At 43.5% G+C, this 17,413-nt stretch overlaps 1 long non-coding RNA gene across 32 annotated transcripts in view; it reads right to left on the bottom strand.

Annotated features, from left to right (window-relative positions):
- The window catches only part of LOC307190093, a 1,314,632-nt gene that overhangs the window by 1,272,912 nt on the left and 24,307 nt on the right, over positions 1 to 17,413 (bottom strand). For all 32 annotated transcript variants that reach the window (XR_013829369.1, XR_013829370.1, XR_013829377.1 and 29 more), the window contains exon 2: positions 5,297 to 5,378. This is a non-coding gene — a long non-coding RNA (uncharacterized lncRNA). The remainder of the gene's footprint in view (positions 1 to 5,296; positions 5,379 to 17,413) is intronic.

Below are 17,413 nucleotides of genomic sequence, written 5' to 3'. Positions count from 1 at the left end.
AAGAGGACTTGAAAGCGGGGCAGAATTGCAGGAAACCGATTTCAGGAGGTAGACTGGAATTGCATTGAAAGCATAGGAAAAGAGGCAGAACGTCCACAATGATGCACTTGGACAAAAAGGGCGTATGCGTTTTTTCCTGAATATATTCAGGAAAAAACGCATACGCCCTTTTTGGCCAACCAAGAAAGCTTGCAAAGGAAATCTGCACTACAATGAAGTCTCACTTCCCCCCGGTCAAAAGGGCCATCTGAAAAAGTGTAAAATCCAGAAAGGCAGGACAGGCCATGGAGAACTGGGAGCCTTGTTATGCTGATGGGCGGGATGTAAATTGCCAACAGACACTCGGGAGAAGTGTATGGTGTTTCCTGAAACATCTAAAAAACAAAGCAACAGAGCCTAGGGCACTTCCACTTATGGTCCTATAGCTTAGGGAAATTAAAATCAAAAAGACACAGCCACCCCAAAGTTTGGGACGCCTCTGTTTACAAGAACCTCGTTTACCGTACAAGTTCAATATCACAGAAAGTGAAAAATGGATAAAGAACTTGTGGTACTTACGTACAATACAGTATCACTCAGCAATGAAATCTATGTCATCAGGCCCGTAGCAGCATAATGAATGGATTCAGGTACGATGATTCTAACTGAAATAAGTCACACAGAAAAAGAAACATCATAAGATATCACTAATACACGGAATGTAAACTTGGCTACACAGGAACTGAATTCCAAAAAAAACAGGGTCTCAAATTTAGAAAAGCAACTTATGCTTGCTTAAGGGGAAAGGTGAGTTGGGGTGCTGCATAAAACCAGAGATTGAAATGAGCACAGATAAAGTTCCTTAAGCCAAATATGGAATAGACAAGAGCTACTCCTTGCTCAACGAAATGGACTCAACACCCCATATTAAACGCCTAAGAATGTACCTGACTAGTAAGTATCTTAAAACCTATGGATTGCTATGTCTCCAAAAGAGAATCAAGCATGTGTACAGGGGCATAAACGCAGCAGTGATAGGATTGGAGAGGTTCGGTGAGCAAATGAAGACCCTTTGAAGTCATATTGCATGGTACCCATCCCACGAGTCTCAACTCTCCAGGTTTAAGGCATTCTTCCTTCAGCTAAAACATGCATGTGGAACCCAGAGTATGATCAACCGTGTGAACGGGAGACGTGTTCAAATATGTCTCAGTTTTCCTCCCCTGGTACTCGGGTGCAACATTCCAGACGCTTTACTAACACTCTCCCCACTTGGAGAGTCAGCGCCTTTAACCTCCTGTTTGGCCCAGTTTGCAATTTCTGCGGAAGATGAACAGGAATAGGGAGAACCAATGAGAGACTAGCTGGAGGTGTCTGGACGGGCAAATTTAACTCTCATTTCCCACCAGGAAGAGGAATTAACCAAAGGCTCAGCGTGCCGTGCCGGAACCAGATTAGGCCCTGAAGCCATCCTGCGGTGTTGCGGCCAGCTCAAAAGGAAGCGAGTTGAAGAAAGGAGCTCAGGGGCACTGTAATTCACAATACTGCAGAATTATAAATGACAGCTATCGTCCAAAAACACACTGAAGTAAGGCTGCCAAGAGGACTTGAAAGCGGGGCAGAATTGCAGGAAACCGATTTCAGGAGGTAGACTGGAATTGCATTGAAAGCATAGGAAAAGAGGCAGAACGTCCACAATGATGCAATTGGCCAAAAAGGGCGTATGCGTTTTTTCCTGAATATATTCAGGAAAAAACGCATACGCACTTTTTGGCCAACCAAGCAAGCTTGCAAAGGAAATCTGCACTACAATGAAGTCTCACTTCCCTCCTGTCAAAAGGGCCATCTGAAAATAGTGTAAAATCCAGAAAGGCAGGACAGGCCATGGAGAACTGGGAGACTTGTTATGCTGATGGGCGGGATGTAAATTGCCAACAGACACTCCGGAGAAGTGTATGGTGTTTCCTGAAACATCTAAAAAACAAAGCAACAGAGCCTAGGGCACTTCCACTTATGGTCCTATAGTTTAGGGAAATTAAAATCAAAAAGACACAGCCACCCCAAAGTTTGAGACGCCTCTATTTACAAAAACCTCGTTTACAGTACAAGTTCAACAACTCAGAAAGTGAAAAATGGATAAAGAAGTTGTGGTATTTACTTACAAAGCAGTATCATTCAGCAATGACATCTATGTCATCAGGCGCTTAGCAGCACAATGAGTGGATTCAGGTATGATGATTCTAACTGAAATAAGTCACACAGAAAAAGAAACATCATAAGATATCACTAATACACGGAATGTAAACTTGGCTACACAGGAACTGAATTACAGAACAGAACAGGGTCTCAAATTTAGAAAACCAACTTAAGCTTGCTTAAGGGGAAAGGTGAGTTGGGGTGCTGCATAAAACCAGAGATTGAAATGAGCACAGATAAAGTTCCTTAAGCCAAATATGGAATAGACAAGAGCTACTCCTTGCTCAACGAAATGTACTCAACACCCCATATTAAACGCCTAAGAATGTACCTGACTAGTAAGTATCTTAAAACCTATGGATTGCTATGTCTCCAAAAGAGAATCAAGCGTGTGTACAGGGGCATAAACGCAGCAGTGATAGGATTGGAGAGGTTCGGTGAGCAAATGAAGACCCTTTGAAGTTATATTGCATGGTACCCATTACACGGGTCTCAACTCTCCAGGTTTAAGGTATTCTTCCTTCAGCTAAAACATGCATGTGGAACCCAGAGTATGATCAACCGTGTGAACGGGAGACGTGTTCAAATATGTCTCAGTTTTCCTCCCCTGGTACTCGGGTGCAACATTCCAGACGCTTTACTAACACTCTCCCCACTTGGAGAGTCAGCGCCTTTAACCTCCTGTTTGGCCCAGTTTGCAATTTCTGCGGAAGATGAACAGGAATAGGGTGAACCAATGAGAGACTAGCTGGAGGTGTCTGGACGGGAAATTTAACTCTCATTTCCCACCAGGAAGAGGAAATAACCAAAGGATCAGCGTGCAGTGCCAGAACCAGATTAGGGCCTGAAGCCATCCTGCGGTGTTGCGGCCAGCTCAAAAGAAAGCGAGTTGAAGAAAGGAGCTCAGGGGCACTGTAATTCACAAACCTGCAGAGTTATAAATGACAGCTATTGTCCAAAAATATACTGAAGTAAAGCTGCCAAGAGGACTTGAAAGCGGGGCAGAATTGCAGGAAACCGATTTCAGGAGGTAGACTGGAATTGCATTGAAAGCATAGGAAAAGAGGCAGAACGTCCACAATGATGCACTTGGCCAAAAAGGGCATATGCGTTTTTTCCTGAATATATTCAGGAAAAAACGCATACACCCTTTTTGGCCAACCAAGCAAGCTTGCAAAGGAAATCTGCACTACAATGAAGTCTCACTTCCCCCCGGTCAAAAGGGCCATCTGAAAAAAGTGTAAAATCCAGAAAGGCAGGACAGGCCATGGAGAACTGGGAGCCTTGTTATGCTGATGGGCGGGATGTAAATTGCCAACAGACACTCGGGAGAAGTGTATGGTGTTTCCTGAAACATCTAAAAAACAAAGCAACAGAGCCTAGGGCACTTCCACTTATGGTCCTATAGCTTAGGGAAATTAAAATCAAAAACACACAGCCACCCCAAAATTTCGGACGCCTCTGTTTACAAGAACCTCGTTTACCGTACAGTTTCAATACCACAGAAAGTGAAAAATGGATAAAGAACTTGTGGTACTTACGTACAATGCAGTATCACTCAGCAATGAAATCTATGTCATCAGGCCCGTAGCAGCATAATGAGTGGATTCAGGTACGATGATTCTAACTGAAATAAGTCACACAGAAAAAGAAACATCATAAGATATCACTAATACACGGAATGTAACCTTGACTACACAGGAACTGAATTGCAAAACAGAACAGGGTCTCAAATTTAGAAAACCAACTTATGCTTGCTTAAGGGGAAAGGTGAGTTGGGGTGCTGCATAAAACCAGAGATTGAAATGACTACAGATAAAGTTCCTTAAGCCAAATATGGAATAGACAAGAGCTACTCCTTGCTCAACGAAATGGACTCAACACCGCATATTAAACGCCTAAGAATGTACCTGACTAGAAAGTATCTTAAAACCTATGGATTGCTATGTCTCCGAAAGAGAATCAAGCATGTGTACAGGGGCATAAACGCAGCAGTGATAGGATTGGAGAGGTTCGTTGAGCAAATGAAGACCCTTTGAAGTCATATTGCATGGTACCCGTTCCACGGGTTTCAACTACGCAGGATTAAGGTATTCTTCCTTCAGCTAAAACATGCATGTGGAACCTAGAGTATGATCAACCATGTGATCGGGAGACGTGTTCAAATATGTCTCAGTTTTCGTACCCTGGTACTCGGGTGCAACATTCCAGACGCTTTACTAACACTCTCCCGACTTGGAGAGTCAGTCGCTTTAACCTCCTGTTTGGCCCAGTTTGCAATTTCTGCGGAAGATGAACAGGAATAGCGAGAACCAATGAGAGACTAGCTGGAGGTGTCTGGACGGGCAAATTTAACTCTCATTTCCCACCAGAAAGAGGAATTAACCAAAGGCTCAGCGTGCCGTGCCGGAACCAGATTAGGGCCTGAAGCCATCCTGCGGTGTTGCGGCCAGCTCAAAAGAAAGCGAGTTGAAGAAAGGAGCTCAGGGGCACTGTAATTCACAAACCTGCAGAGTTATAAATGACAGCTATCGTCCAAAAATATACTGAAGTAAGGCTGCCAAGAGGACTTCAAAGCGGGGCAGAATTGCAGGAAACCGATTTCAGGAGGTAGACTGGAATTGCATTGAAAGCATAGGAAAAGGGGCAGAACGTCCACAATGATGCACTTGGCCAAAAAGGGCGTATGCGTTATTTCCTGAATATATTCAGGAAAAAACGCATACGCCCTTTTTGGCCAACCAAGCAAGCTTGCAAAGGAAATCTGCACTACAATGAAGTCTCACTTCCCCCTGGTCAAAAGGGCCATCTGAAAAAAGTGTAAGATCCAGAAAGGCAGGACAGGCCATGGAGAACTGGGAGCCTTGTTATGCTGATGGGCGGGATGTAAATTGCCAACTGACACTCGGGAGAAGTGTATGGTGTTTCCTGAAACATCTAAAAAACAAAGCAACAGAGCCTAGGGCACTGCCACTTATGGTCCTATAGCTTAGGGAAATTAAAATCAAAAAGACACAGCCACCCCAAAGTTTGGGACGCCTCTGTTTACAAGAACCTCGTTTACAGTACAAGTTCAACATCGCAGAAAGTGAAAAATGGATAAAGAAGTTGTGGTATTTACTTACAAAGCAATATCACTTAACAATGAAATCTATGTCATCAGGCCCTTAGCAGCACAATGAGTGGATTCAGGTATGATGATTCTAAATGAAATAAGTCACACAGAAAAAGAAACATCATAAGATATCACTAATACACGGAATGTAAACTTGGCTACACAGGAACTGAATTACAGAACAGAACAGGGTCTCAAATTTAGAAAATCAGCTTATGCTTGCTTAAGGGTAAAGGTGAGTTGGGGTGCTGCATAAAACCAGAGATTGAAATGAGCACAGATAAAGTTCCTTAAGCCAAATATGGAATAGACAAGAGCTACTCCTTGCTCAACGAAATGGACTCAACACCCCATATTAAACGCCTAAGAATGTACCTGACTAGTAAGTATCTTAAAACCTATGGATTGCTATGTCTCCGAAAGAGAATCAAGCATGTGTACAGGGGCATAAACGCAGCAGTGATAGGATTGCAGAGGTTCGGTGAGCAAATGAAGACCCTTTGAAGTCATATTGCATGGTACCCATTCCACGGGTTTCAACTTCCCAGGTTTAAGGTATTCTTCCTTCAGCTAAAACATGCATGTGGAACCTAGAGTATGATCAACCATGTGATCGGGAGACGTGTTCAAATATGTCTCAGTTTTTGTACCCTGGTACTCGGATGCAACATTCCAGATGCTTTACTAACACTCTCCCGACTTGGAGAGTCAGTCCCTTTAACCTCCTGTTTGGCCCAGTTTGCAATTTCTGCGGAAGATGAACAGGAATAGTGAGAACCAATGAGAGACTAGTTGGAGGTGTCTGGACGGGCAAATTTAACTCTCATTTCCCACCAGGAAGAGGAATTATCCAAAGGCTCAGCGTGCCGTGCCAGAACCAGATTAGGGCCTGAAGCCATCCTGCGGTGTTGCGGCCAGCTCACAAGAAAGCGAGTTGAAGAAAGGAGCTCAGGGGCACTGTAATTCACAAACCTGCAGAGTTATAAATGACAGCTATCGTCCAAAAATATACTGAAGTAAGGCTGCCAAGAGGACTTGAAAGTGGGGCAGAATTGCAGGAAACCGATTTCAGGAGGTAGACTGGAATTGCATTGAAAGCATAGGAAAAGAGGCAGAACGTCCACAATGATGCACTTGGCCAAAAAGGGCGTATGCGTTTTTTCCTGAATATATTCAGGAAAAAACGCATAGGCCCTTTTTGGCCAACCAAGCAAGCTTGCAAAGGAAATCTGCACTACAATGAAGTCTCACTTCCCCCCGGTCAAAAGGGCCATCTGAAAAAAGTGTAAAATCCAGAAAGGCAGGACAGGCCATGGAGAACTGGGAGCCTTGTTATGCTGATGGGCGGGATGTAAATTGCCAACTGACACTGGGGAGAAGTGTATGGTGTTTCCTGAAACATCTAAAAAACAAAGAAACAGAGCCTAGGGCACTTCCACTTATGGTCCTATAGCTTAGGGAAATTAAAATCAAAAAGACACAGCCACCCCAAAATTTGAGACGCCTCTGTATACAAGAACCTTTTTTACAGTACAAGTTCAACATCGCAGAAAGTGAAAAATGGATAAAGAAGTTGTGGTATTTACTTACAAAGCAATATCACTTAGCAATGAAATCTATGTCATCAGGCCCTTAGCAGCACAATGAGTGGATTCAGGTATGATGATTCTAACTGAAATAAGTCACACAGAAAAAGAAACATCATAAGATATCACTAATACACGGAATGTAAACTTGGCTACACAGGAACTGAATTACAGAACAGAACAGGGTCTCAAATTTAGAAAACCAACTTATGCTTGCTTAAGGGGAAAGGTGAGTTGGGGTGCTGCATAAAACCAGAGATTGAAATGAGCACAGATAAAGTTCCTTAAGCCAAATATGGAATAGACAAGAGCTACTCCTTGCTCAACGAAATAGACTCAACACCCCATATTAAACGCCTAAGAATGTACCTGACTAGTAAGTATCTTAAAACCTATGGATTGCTATGTCTCTGAAAGAGAATCAAGCATGTGTACAGGGGCATAAACGCAGCAGTGATAGGATTGGAGAGGTTCGGTGAGCAAATGAAGACCCTTTGAAGTCATATTGCATGGTACCCATTCCACGGGTTTCAACTACCCAGGTTTAAGGTATTCTTCCTTCAGCTAAAACATGCATGTGGAACCTAGAGTATGATCAACCATGTGATCGGGAGACGTGTTCAAATATGTCTCAGTTTGCGTACCCTGGTACTCGGGTGCAACATTCCAGACGCCTTACTAACACTCTCCCGACTTGGAGAGTCAGTCCCTTTAACCTCCTGTTTGGCCCAGGTTGCAATTTCTGCGGAAGATGAACAGGAATAGCGAGAACCAATGAGAGACTAGCTGGAGGTGTCTGGAAGGGCAAATTTAACTCTCATTTCCCACCAGGAAGAGGAAATAACCAAAGGCTCAGCGTGCCGTGCCGGAACCAGATTAGGGCCTGAAGCCATCATGCGGTGTTGCGGCCAGCTCAAAAGAAAGCGAGTTGAAGAAAGGAGCTCAGGGGCACTGTAATTCACAAACCTGCAGAGTTATAAATGACAGCTATCATCCAAAAATATACTGAAGTAAGGCTGCCAAGAGGCCTTGAAAGTGGGGCAGAATTGCAGGAAACCGATTTCAGGAGGTAGACTGGAATTGCATTGAAAGCATAGGAAAAGAGGCAGAACGTCCACAATGATGCACTTGGCCAAAAAGGGCGTATGCGTTTTTTCCTGAATATATTCAGGAAAAAACGCATACGCCCTTTTTGGCCAACCAAGCAAGCTTGCAAAGGAAATCTGCACTACAATGAAGTCTCACTTCCCCCCGGTCAAAAGGGCCATCTGAAAAAAGTGTAAAATCCAGAAAGGCAGGACAGTCCATGGAGAACTGGGAGCCTTGTTATGCTGATGGGCGGGATGTAAATTGCCAACAGACACTCGGGAGAAGTGTATGGTGTTTCCTGAAACATCTAAAAAACAAAGCAACAGAGCCTAGGGCACTTCCACTTATGGTCCTATAGCTTAGGGAAATTAAAATCAAAAAGACACAGCTACCCCAAAGTTTGGGATGCCTCTGTTTACAAGAACCTCGTTTACAGTACAAGTTCAACATCGCAGAAAGTGAAAAATGGATAAAGAAGTTGTGGTATTTACTTACAAAGCAATATCACTCAGCAATGAAAACTATGTCATCAGGCCCTTAGCAGAACAATGAGTGGATTCAGGTATGATGATTCTAACTGAAATAAGTCACACAGAAACAGAAACATCATAAGATATCAGTAATACACGGAATGTAAACTTGGCTACACAGGAACTGAATTACAGAACAGAACAGGGTCTCAAATTTAGAAAACCAACTTATGCTTGCTTAAGGGTAAAGCTGAGGTGGGGTGCTGCATAAAACCAGAGATTGAAATGAGCACAGATAAAGTTCCTTAAGCCAAATATGGAATAGACAAGAGCTACTCCTTGCTCAAGGAAATGGACTCAACACCCCATATTAAACGCCTAAGAATGTACCTGACTAGTAAGTATCTTAAAACCTATGGATTGCTATGTCTCCGAAAGAGAATCAAGCATGTGTACAGGGGCATAAACGCAGCAGTGATAGGATTGGAGAGGTTCGGTGAGCAAATGAAGACACTTTGAAGTCATATTGCATGGTACCCATTCCACGGGTTTCAACTACCCAGGTTTAAGGTATTCTTCCTTCAACTAAAACATGCATGTGGAACCTAGAGTATGATCAACCATGTGATCGGGAGACGTGTTCAAATATGTCTTAGTTTGCGTACCGTGGTACTCAGGTGCAACATTCAAGACGCTTTACTAACACTCTCCCGACTTGGAGAGTCAGTCCCTTTAACCTCCTGTTTGGCCCAGTTTGCAATTTCTGCGGAAGATGAACAGGAATAGCGAGAACCAATGAGAGATTAGCTGGAGGTGTCTGGACGGGCAAATTTAACTCTCATTTCCCACCAGGAAGAGGAAATAACCAAAGGCTCAGCGTGCCGTGCCGGAACCAGATTAGGGCCTGAAGCCATCATGCGGTGTTGCGGCCAGCTGAAAAGATAGCGAGTTGAAGAAAGGAGCTCAGGGGCACTGTAATTCACAAACCTGCAGAGTTATAAATGACAGCTATCGTCCAAAAATATACTGAAGTAAGGCTGCCAAGAGGACTTGAAAGCGGGGCAGAATTGCAGGAAACCGATTTCAGGAGGTAGACTGGAATTGCATTGAAAACATAGGAAAAGAGGCAGAACGTCCACAATGATGCACTTGGCCAAAAAGGGCGTATGCATTTTTTCCTGAAATATTCAGGAAAAAACGCATACGCCCTTTTTGGCCAACCAAGCAAGCTTGCAAAGGAAATCTGCACTACAATGAAGTCTCACTTCCCCCTGGTCAAAAGGGCCATCTGAAAAAAGTGTAAGATCCAGAAAGGCAGGACAGGCCATGGAGAACTGGGAGCCTTGTTATGCTGATGGGCGGGATGTAAATTGCCAACTGACACTCGGGAGAAGTGTATGGTGTTTCCTGAAACATCTAAAAAACAAAGCAACAGAGCCTAGGGCACTTCCACTTATGGTCCTATAGCTTAGGGAAATTAAAATCAAAAAGACACAGCCACCCCAAAGTTTGGGACGCCTCTGTTTACAAGAACCTCGTTTACAGTACAAGTTCAACATCGCAGAAAGTGAAAAATGGATAAAGAAGTTGTGGTATTTACTTACAAAGCAATATCACTTAGCAATGAAATCTATGTCATCAGGCCCTTAGCAGCACAATGAGTGGATTCAGGTATGATGATTCTAACTGAAATAAGTCACACAGAAAAAGAAACATCATAAGATATCACTAATACACGGAATGTAAACTTGGCTACACAGGAACTGAATTACAGAACAGAACAGGGTCTCAAATTTAGAAAATCAGCTTATGCTTGCTTAAGGGTAAAGGTGAGTTGGGGTGCTGCATAAAACCAGAGATTGAAATGAGCACAGATAAAGTTCCTTAAGCCAAATATGGAATAGACAAGAGCTACTGCTTGCTCAACAAAATGGACTCAACACCCCATATTAAACGCCTAAGAATGTACCTGACTAGTAAGTATCTTAAAACCTATGGATTGCTATGTCTCCGAAAGAGAATCAAGCATGTGTACAGGGGCATAAACGCAGCAGTGATAGGATTGCAGAGGTTCGGTGAGCAAATGAAGACCCTTTGAAGTCATATTGCATGGTACCCATTCCACGGGTTTCAACTTCCCAGGTTTAAGGTATTCTTCCTTCAGCTAAAACATGCATGTGGAACCTAGAGTATGATCAACCATGTGATCGGGAGACGTGTTCAAATATGTCTCAGTTTTTGTACCCTGGTACTCGGATGCAACATTCCAGATGCTTTACTAACACTCTCCCGACTTGGAGAGTCAGTCCCTTTAACCTCCTGTTTGGCCCAGATTGCAATTTCTGCGGAAGATGAACAGGAATAGTGAGAACCAATGAGAGACTAGTTGGAGGTGTCTGGACGGGCAAATTTAACTCTCATTTCCCACCAGGAAGAGGAATTATCCAAAGGCTCAGCGTGCCGTGCCAGAACCAGATTAGGGCCTGAAGACATCCTGCGGTGTTGCGGCCAGCTCACAAGAAAGCGAGTTGAAGAAAGGAGCTCAGGGGCACTGTAATTCACAAACCTGCAGAGTTATAAATGACAGCTATCGTCCAAAAATATACTGAAGTAAGGCTGCCAAGAGGACTTGAAAGTGGGGCAGAATTGCAGGAAACCGATTTCAGGAGGTAGACTGGAATTGCATTGAAAGCATAGGAAAAGAGGCAGAACGTCCACAATGATGCACTTGGCCAAAAAGGGCGTATGCGTTTTTTCCTGAATATATTCAGGAAAAAACGCATACGCCCTTTTTGGCCAACCAAGCAAGCTTGCAAAGGAAATCTGCACTACAATGAAGTCTCACTTCCCCCCGGTCAAAAGGGCCATCTGAAAAAAGTGTAAAATCCAGAAAGGCAGGACAGGCCATGGAGAACTGGGAGCCTTGTTATGCTGATGGGCGGGATGTAAATTGCCAACTGACACTCGGGAGAAGTGTATGGTGTTTCCTGAAACATCTAAAAAACAAAGAAACAGAGCCTAGGGCACTTCCACTTATGGTCCTATAGCTTAGGGAAATTAAAATCAAAAAGACACAGCCACCCCAAAGTTTGAGACGCCTCTGTATACAAGAACCTCGTTTACAGTACAAGTTCAACATCGCAGAAAGTGAAAAATGGATAAAGAAGTTGTGGTATTTACTTACAAAGCAATATCACTTAGCAATGAAATCTATGTCATCAGGCCCTTAGCAGCACAATGAGTGGATTCAGGTATGATGATTCTAACTGAAATAAGTCACACAGAAAAAGAAACATCATAAGATATCACTAATACACGGAATGTAAACTTGGCTACACAGGAACTGAATTACAGAACAGAACAGGGTCTCAAATTTAGAAAACCAACTTATGCTTGCTTAAGGGTAAAGATGAGATGGGGTGCTGCATAAAACCAGAGATTGAAATGAGCACAGATAAAGTTCCTTACGCCAAATATGGAATAGACAAGAGCTACTCCTTGCTCAACGAAATAGACTCAACACCCCATATTAAACGCCTAAGAATGTACCTGACTAGTAAGTATCTTAAAACCTATGGATTGCTATGTCTCTGAAAGAGAATCAAGCATGTGTACAGGGGCATAAACGCAGCAGTGATAGGATTGGAGAGGTTCGGTGAGCAAATGAAGACCCTTTGAAGTCATATTGCATGGTACCCATTCCACGGGTTTCAACTACCCAGGTTTAAGGTATTCTTCCTTCAGCTAAAACATGCATGTGGAACCTAGAGTATGATCAACCATGTGATCGGGAGACGTGTTCAAATATGTCTCAGTTTGCGTACCCTGGTACTCGGGTGCAACATTCCAGATGCCTTACTAACACTCTCCCGACTTGGAGAGTCAGTCCATTTAACCTCCTGTTTGGCCCAGGTTGCAATTTCTGCGGAAGATGAACAGGAATAGCGAGAACCAATGAGAGACTAGCTGGAGGTGTCTGGAAGGGCAAATTTAACTCTCATTTCCCACCAGGAAGAGGAAATAACCAAAGGCTCAGCGTGCCGTGCCGGAACCAGATTAGGGCCTGAAGCCATCATGCGGTGTTGCGGCCAGCTCAAAAGAAAGCGAGTTGAAGAAAGGAGCTCAGGGGCACTGTAATTCACAAACCTGCAGAGTTATAAATGACAGCTATCATCCAAAAATATACTGAAGTAAGGCTGCCAAGAGGCCTTGAAAGTGGGGCAGAATTGCAGGAAACCGATTTCAGGAGGTAGACTGGAATTGCATTGAAAGCATAGGAAAAGAGGCAGAACGTCCACAATGATGCACTTGGCCAAAAAGGGCGTATGCGTTTTTTCCTGAATATATTCAGGAAAAAACGCATACGCCCTTTTTGGCCAACCAAGCAAGCTTGCAAAGGAAATCTGCACTACAATGAAGTCTCACTTCCCCCCGGTCAAAAGGGCCATCTGAAAAAAGTGTAAAATCCAGAAAGGCAGGACAGTCCATGGAGAACTGGGAGCCTTGTTATGCTGATGGGCGGGATGTAAATTGCCAACAGACACTCGGGAGAAGTGTATGGTGTTTCCTGAAACATCTAAAAAACAAAGCAACAGAGCCTAGGGCACTTCCACTTATGGTCCTATAGCTTAGGGAAATTAAAATCAAAAAGACACAGCTACCCCAAAGTTTGGGATGCCTCTGTTTACAAGAACCTCGTTTACAGTACAAGTTCAACATCGCAGAAAGTGAAAAATGGATAAAGAAGTTGTGGTATTTACTTACAAAGCAATATCACTCAGCAATGAAAACTATGTCATCAGGCCCTTAGCAGAACAATGAGTGGATTCAGGTATGATGATTCTAACTGAAATAAGTCACACAGAAAAAGAAACATCATAAGATATCAGTTATACACGGAATGTAAACTTGGCTACACAGGAACTGAATTACAGAACAGAACAGGGTCTCAAATTTAGAAAACCAACTTATGCTTGCTTAAGGGTAAAGCTGAGGTGGGGTGCTGCATAAAACCAGAGATTGAAATGAGCACAGATAAAGTTCCTTAAGCCAAATATGGAATAGACAAGAGCTACTCCTTGCTCAAGGAAATGGACTCAACACCCCATATTAAACGCCTAAGAATGTACCTGACTACTAAGTATCTTAAAACCTATGGATTGCTATGTCTCCGAAAGAGAATCAAGCATGTGTACAGGGGCATAAACGCAGCAGTGATAGGATTGGAGAGGTTCGGTGAGCAAATGAAGACACTTTGAAGTCATATTGCATGGTACCCATTACATGGGTCTCAACTCTCCAGGTTTAAGGTATTCTTCCTTCAGCTAAAACATGCATGTGGAACCCAGAGTATGATCAACCGTGTGAACGGGAGACGTGTTCAAATATGTCTCAGTTTTCCTCCCCTGGTACTCGGGTGCAACATTCCAGACGCTTTACTAACACTCTCCCCACTTGGAGAGTCAGCGCCTTTAACCTCCTGTTTGGCCCAGTTTGCAATTTCTGCGGAAGATGAACAGGAATAGGGAGAACCAATGAGAGACTAGCTGGAGGTGTCTGGACGGGCAAATTTAACTCTCATTTCCCACCAGGAAGAGGAAATAACCAAAGACTCAGCGTGCCGTGCTAGAACCAGATTAGGGCCTGAAGCCATCCTGCGTTGTTGCGGCCAGCTCAAAAGAAAGCGAGTTGAAGAAAGGAGCTCAGGGACACTGTAATTGAGAAACCTGCAGAGTTATAAATGACAGCTATCGTCCAAAAATATACTGAAGTAAGGCTGCCAAGAGGACGTGAAATCGGGGCAGAATTGCAGGAAACCGATTTCAGGAGGTAGACTGGAATTGCATTGAAAGCATAGGAAAAGAGGCAGAACGTCCACAATGATGCACTTGGCCAAAAAGGGCGTATGCGTTTTTTCCTGAATATATTCAGGAAAAAACGCATACGCCCTTTTTGGCCAACCAAGCAAACTTGCAAAGGAAATCTGCACTACAATGAAGTCTCACTTCCCCCCGGTCAAAAGGGCCATCTGAAAAAAGTGTAAAATCCAGAAAGGCAGGACAGGCCATGGAGAACTGGGAGCCTTGTTATGCTGATGGGCGGGATGTAAATTGCCAAGAGACACTCGGGAGAAGTGTATGATGTTTCCTGAAACATCTAAAAAACAAAGCAACAGAGCATAGGGAACTTCCACTTATGGTCCTATAGCTTAGGGAAATTAAAATCAAAAAGACACAGCCACCCCAAAGTTTGGGACGCCTCTGTTTACAAGAACCTCGTTTACAGTACAAGTTCAACATCGCAGAAAGTGAAAAATGGATAAAGAAGTTGTGGTATTACTTACAAAGCAATATCACTCAGCAATGAAATCTATGTCATCAGGCCCTTAGTAGCACAATGAGGGGATTCAGGTATGATGATTCTATCTGAAATAAGTCACACAGAAAAAGAAACATCATAAGATATCAGTAATACACTGAATGTAAACTTGGCTACACAGGAACTGAATTCCAAAACAGAACAGGGTCTCAAATTTAGAAAACCAACTTATGCTTGCTTAAGGGGAAAGGTGAGTTGGGGTGCTGCATAAAACCAGAGATCGAAATGAGCACAGATAAAGTTCTTAAGCCAAATATGGAATAGACAAGAGCTACTCCTTGCTCAACGAAATGGACTCAACACCGCATATTAAACGCCTAAGAATGTACCTGACTAGTAAGTATCTTAAAACCTATGGATTGCTATGTCTCCGAAAGAGAATCAAGCATGTGTACAGGGGCATAAACTCAGCAGTGATCAGATTGGAGAGGTTCGGTGAGCAAATGAAGACCTTTTGAAGTCATATTGCATGGTACCCATTCCACGGGTCTCAACTACCCAGGTTTAAGGTATTCTTCCTTCAGCTAAAACATGCATGTGGAACCTAGAGTATGATCAACCATGTGATCGGGAGACGTGTTCAAATATGTCTCAGTTTTCGTACCCTGGTACTCGGGTGCAACATTCCAGACGCTTTACTAACACTCTCCCGACTTGGAGAGTCAGTCCCTTTAACCTCCTGTTTGGCCCAGTTTGCAATTTCTGCGGAAGATGAACAGGAATAGGGAGAACCAATGAGAGACTAGCTGGAGGTGTCTGGACGGGCAAATTTAACTCTCATTTCCCACCAGGAAGAGGAATTAACCAAAGGCTCAGCGTGCCGTGCCGGAACCAGATTAGGGCCTGAAGCCGTCATGCGGTGTTGCGGCCAGGTCACAAGAAAGCGAGTTGGAGAAAGGAGCTCAGGGGCACTGTAATTCACAAACCTGCAGAGTTATAAATGACAGCTATCGTCCAAAAATAGACTGAAGTAAGGCTGCCAAGAGGACTTGAAAGTGGGGCAAAATTGCAGGAAACCGATTTCAGGAGGTAGACTGGAATTGCATTGAAAGCATAGGAAAAGAGGCAGAACGTCCACAATGATGCACTTGGCCAAAAAGAGTGTATGCGTTTTTTCCTGAATATATTCAGGAAAAAACGCATACGCCCTTTTTGGCCAACCAAGCAAACTTGCAAAGGAAATCTGCATTACAATCAAGTCTCATTTCGCCCCGGTCAAAAGGGCCATCTGAAAAAAGTGTAAAATCCAGAAAGGCAGGACAGGCCATGGAGAACTGGGAGCCTTGTTATGCTGATTGGCGGGATGTAAATTGACAACAGACACTCGGGAGAAGTGTATGGTGTTTCCTGAAACATCTAAAAAACAAAGCAACAGAGCCTAGGGCACTTCCACTTATGGTCCTATAGCTTAGGGAAATTAAAATCAAAAAGACACAGCTACCCCAAAGTTTGGGATGCCTCTGTTTACAAGAACCTCGTTTACAGTACAAGTTCAACATCGCAGAAAGTGAAAAATGGATAAAGAAGTTGTGGTATTTACTTACAAAGCAATATCACTCAGCAATGAAAACTATGTCATCAGGCCCTTAACAGAACAATGAGTGGATTCAGGTATGATGATTCTAACTGAAATAAGTCACACAGAAACAGAAACATCATAAGATATCAGTAATACACGGAATGTAAACTTGGCTACACAGGAACTGAATTACAGAACAGAACAGGGTCTCAAATTTAGAAAACCAACTTATGCTTGCTTAAGGGTAAAGCTGAGGTGGGGTGCTGCATAAAACCAGAGATTGAAATGAGCACAGATAAAGTTCCTTAAGCCAAATATGGAATAGACAAGAGCTACTCCTTGCTCAAGGAAATGGACTCAACACCCCATATTAAACGCCTAAGAATGTACCTGACTAGTAAGTATCTTAAAACCTATGGATTGCTATGTCTCCGAAAGAGAATCAAGCATGTGTACAGGGGCATAAACGCAGCAGTGATAGGATTGGAGAGGTTCGGTGAGCAAATGAAGACCCTTTGAAGTCATATTGCATGGTACCCATTCCACGGGTTTCAACTACCCAGGTTTAAGGTATTCTTCCTTCAGCTAAAACATGCATGTGGAACCTAGAGTATGATCAACCATGTGATCGGGAGACGTGTTCAAATATGTCTTAGTTTGCGTACCGTGGTACTCAGGTGCAACATTCAAGACGCTTTACTAACACTCTCCCGACTTGGAGAGTCAGTCCCTTTAACCTCCTGTTTGGCCCAGTTTGCAATTTCTGCGGAAGATGAACAGGAATAGCGAGAACCAATGAGAGATTAGCTGGAGGTGTCTGGACGGGCAAATTTAACTCTCATTTCCCACCAGGAAGAGGAAATAACCAAAGGCTCAGCGTGCCGTGCCGGAACCAGATTAGGGCCTGAAGCCATCATGCGGTGTTGCGGCCAGCTGAAAAGATAGCGAGTTGAAGAAAGGAGCTCAGGGGCACTGTAATTCACAAACCTGCAGAGTTATAAATGACAGCTATCGTCCAAAAATATACTGAAGTAAGGCTGCCAAGAGGACTTGAAAGCGGGGCAGAATTGCAGGAAACCGA

This window comes from Stenella coeruleoalba, assembly GCF_951394435.1.
Source record: "Stenella coeruleoalba genome assembly, chromosome: 8".
NCBI lineage: Eukaryota > Metazoa > Chordata > Mammalia > Artiodactyla > Delphinidae > Stenella > Stenella coeruleoalba.
This window is presented reverse-complemented; position numbering and strand designations above follow the sequence as displayed.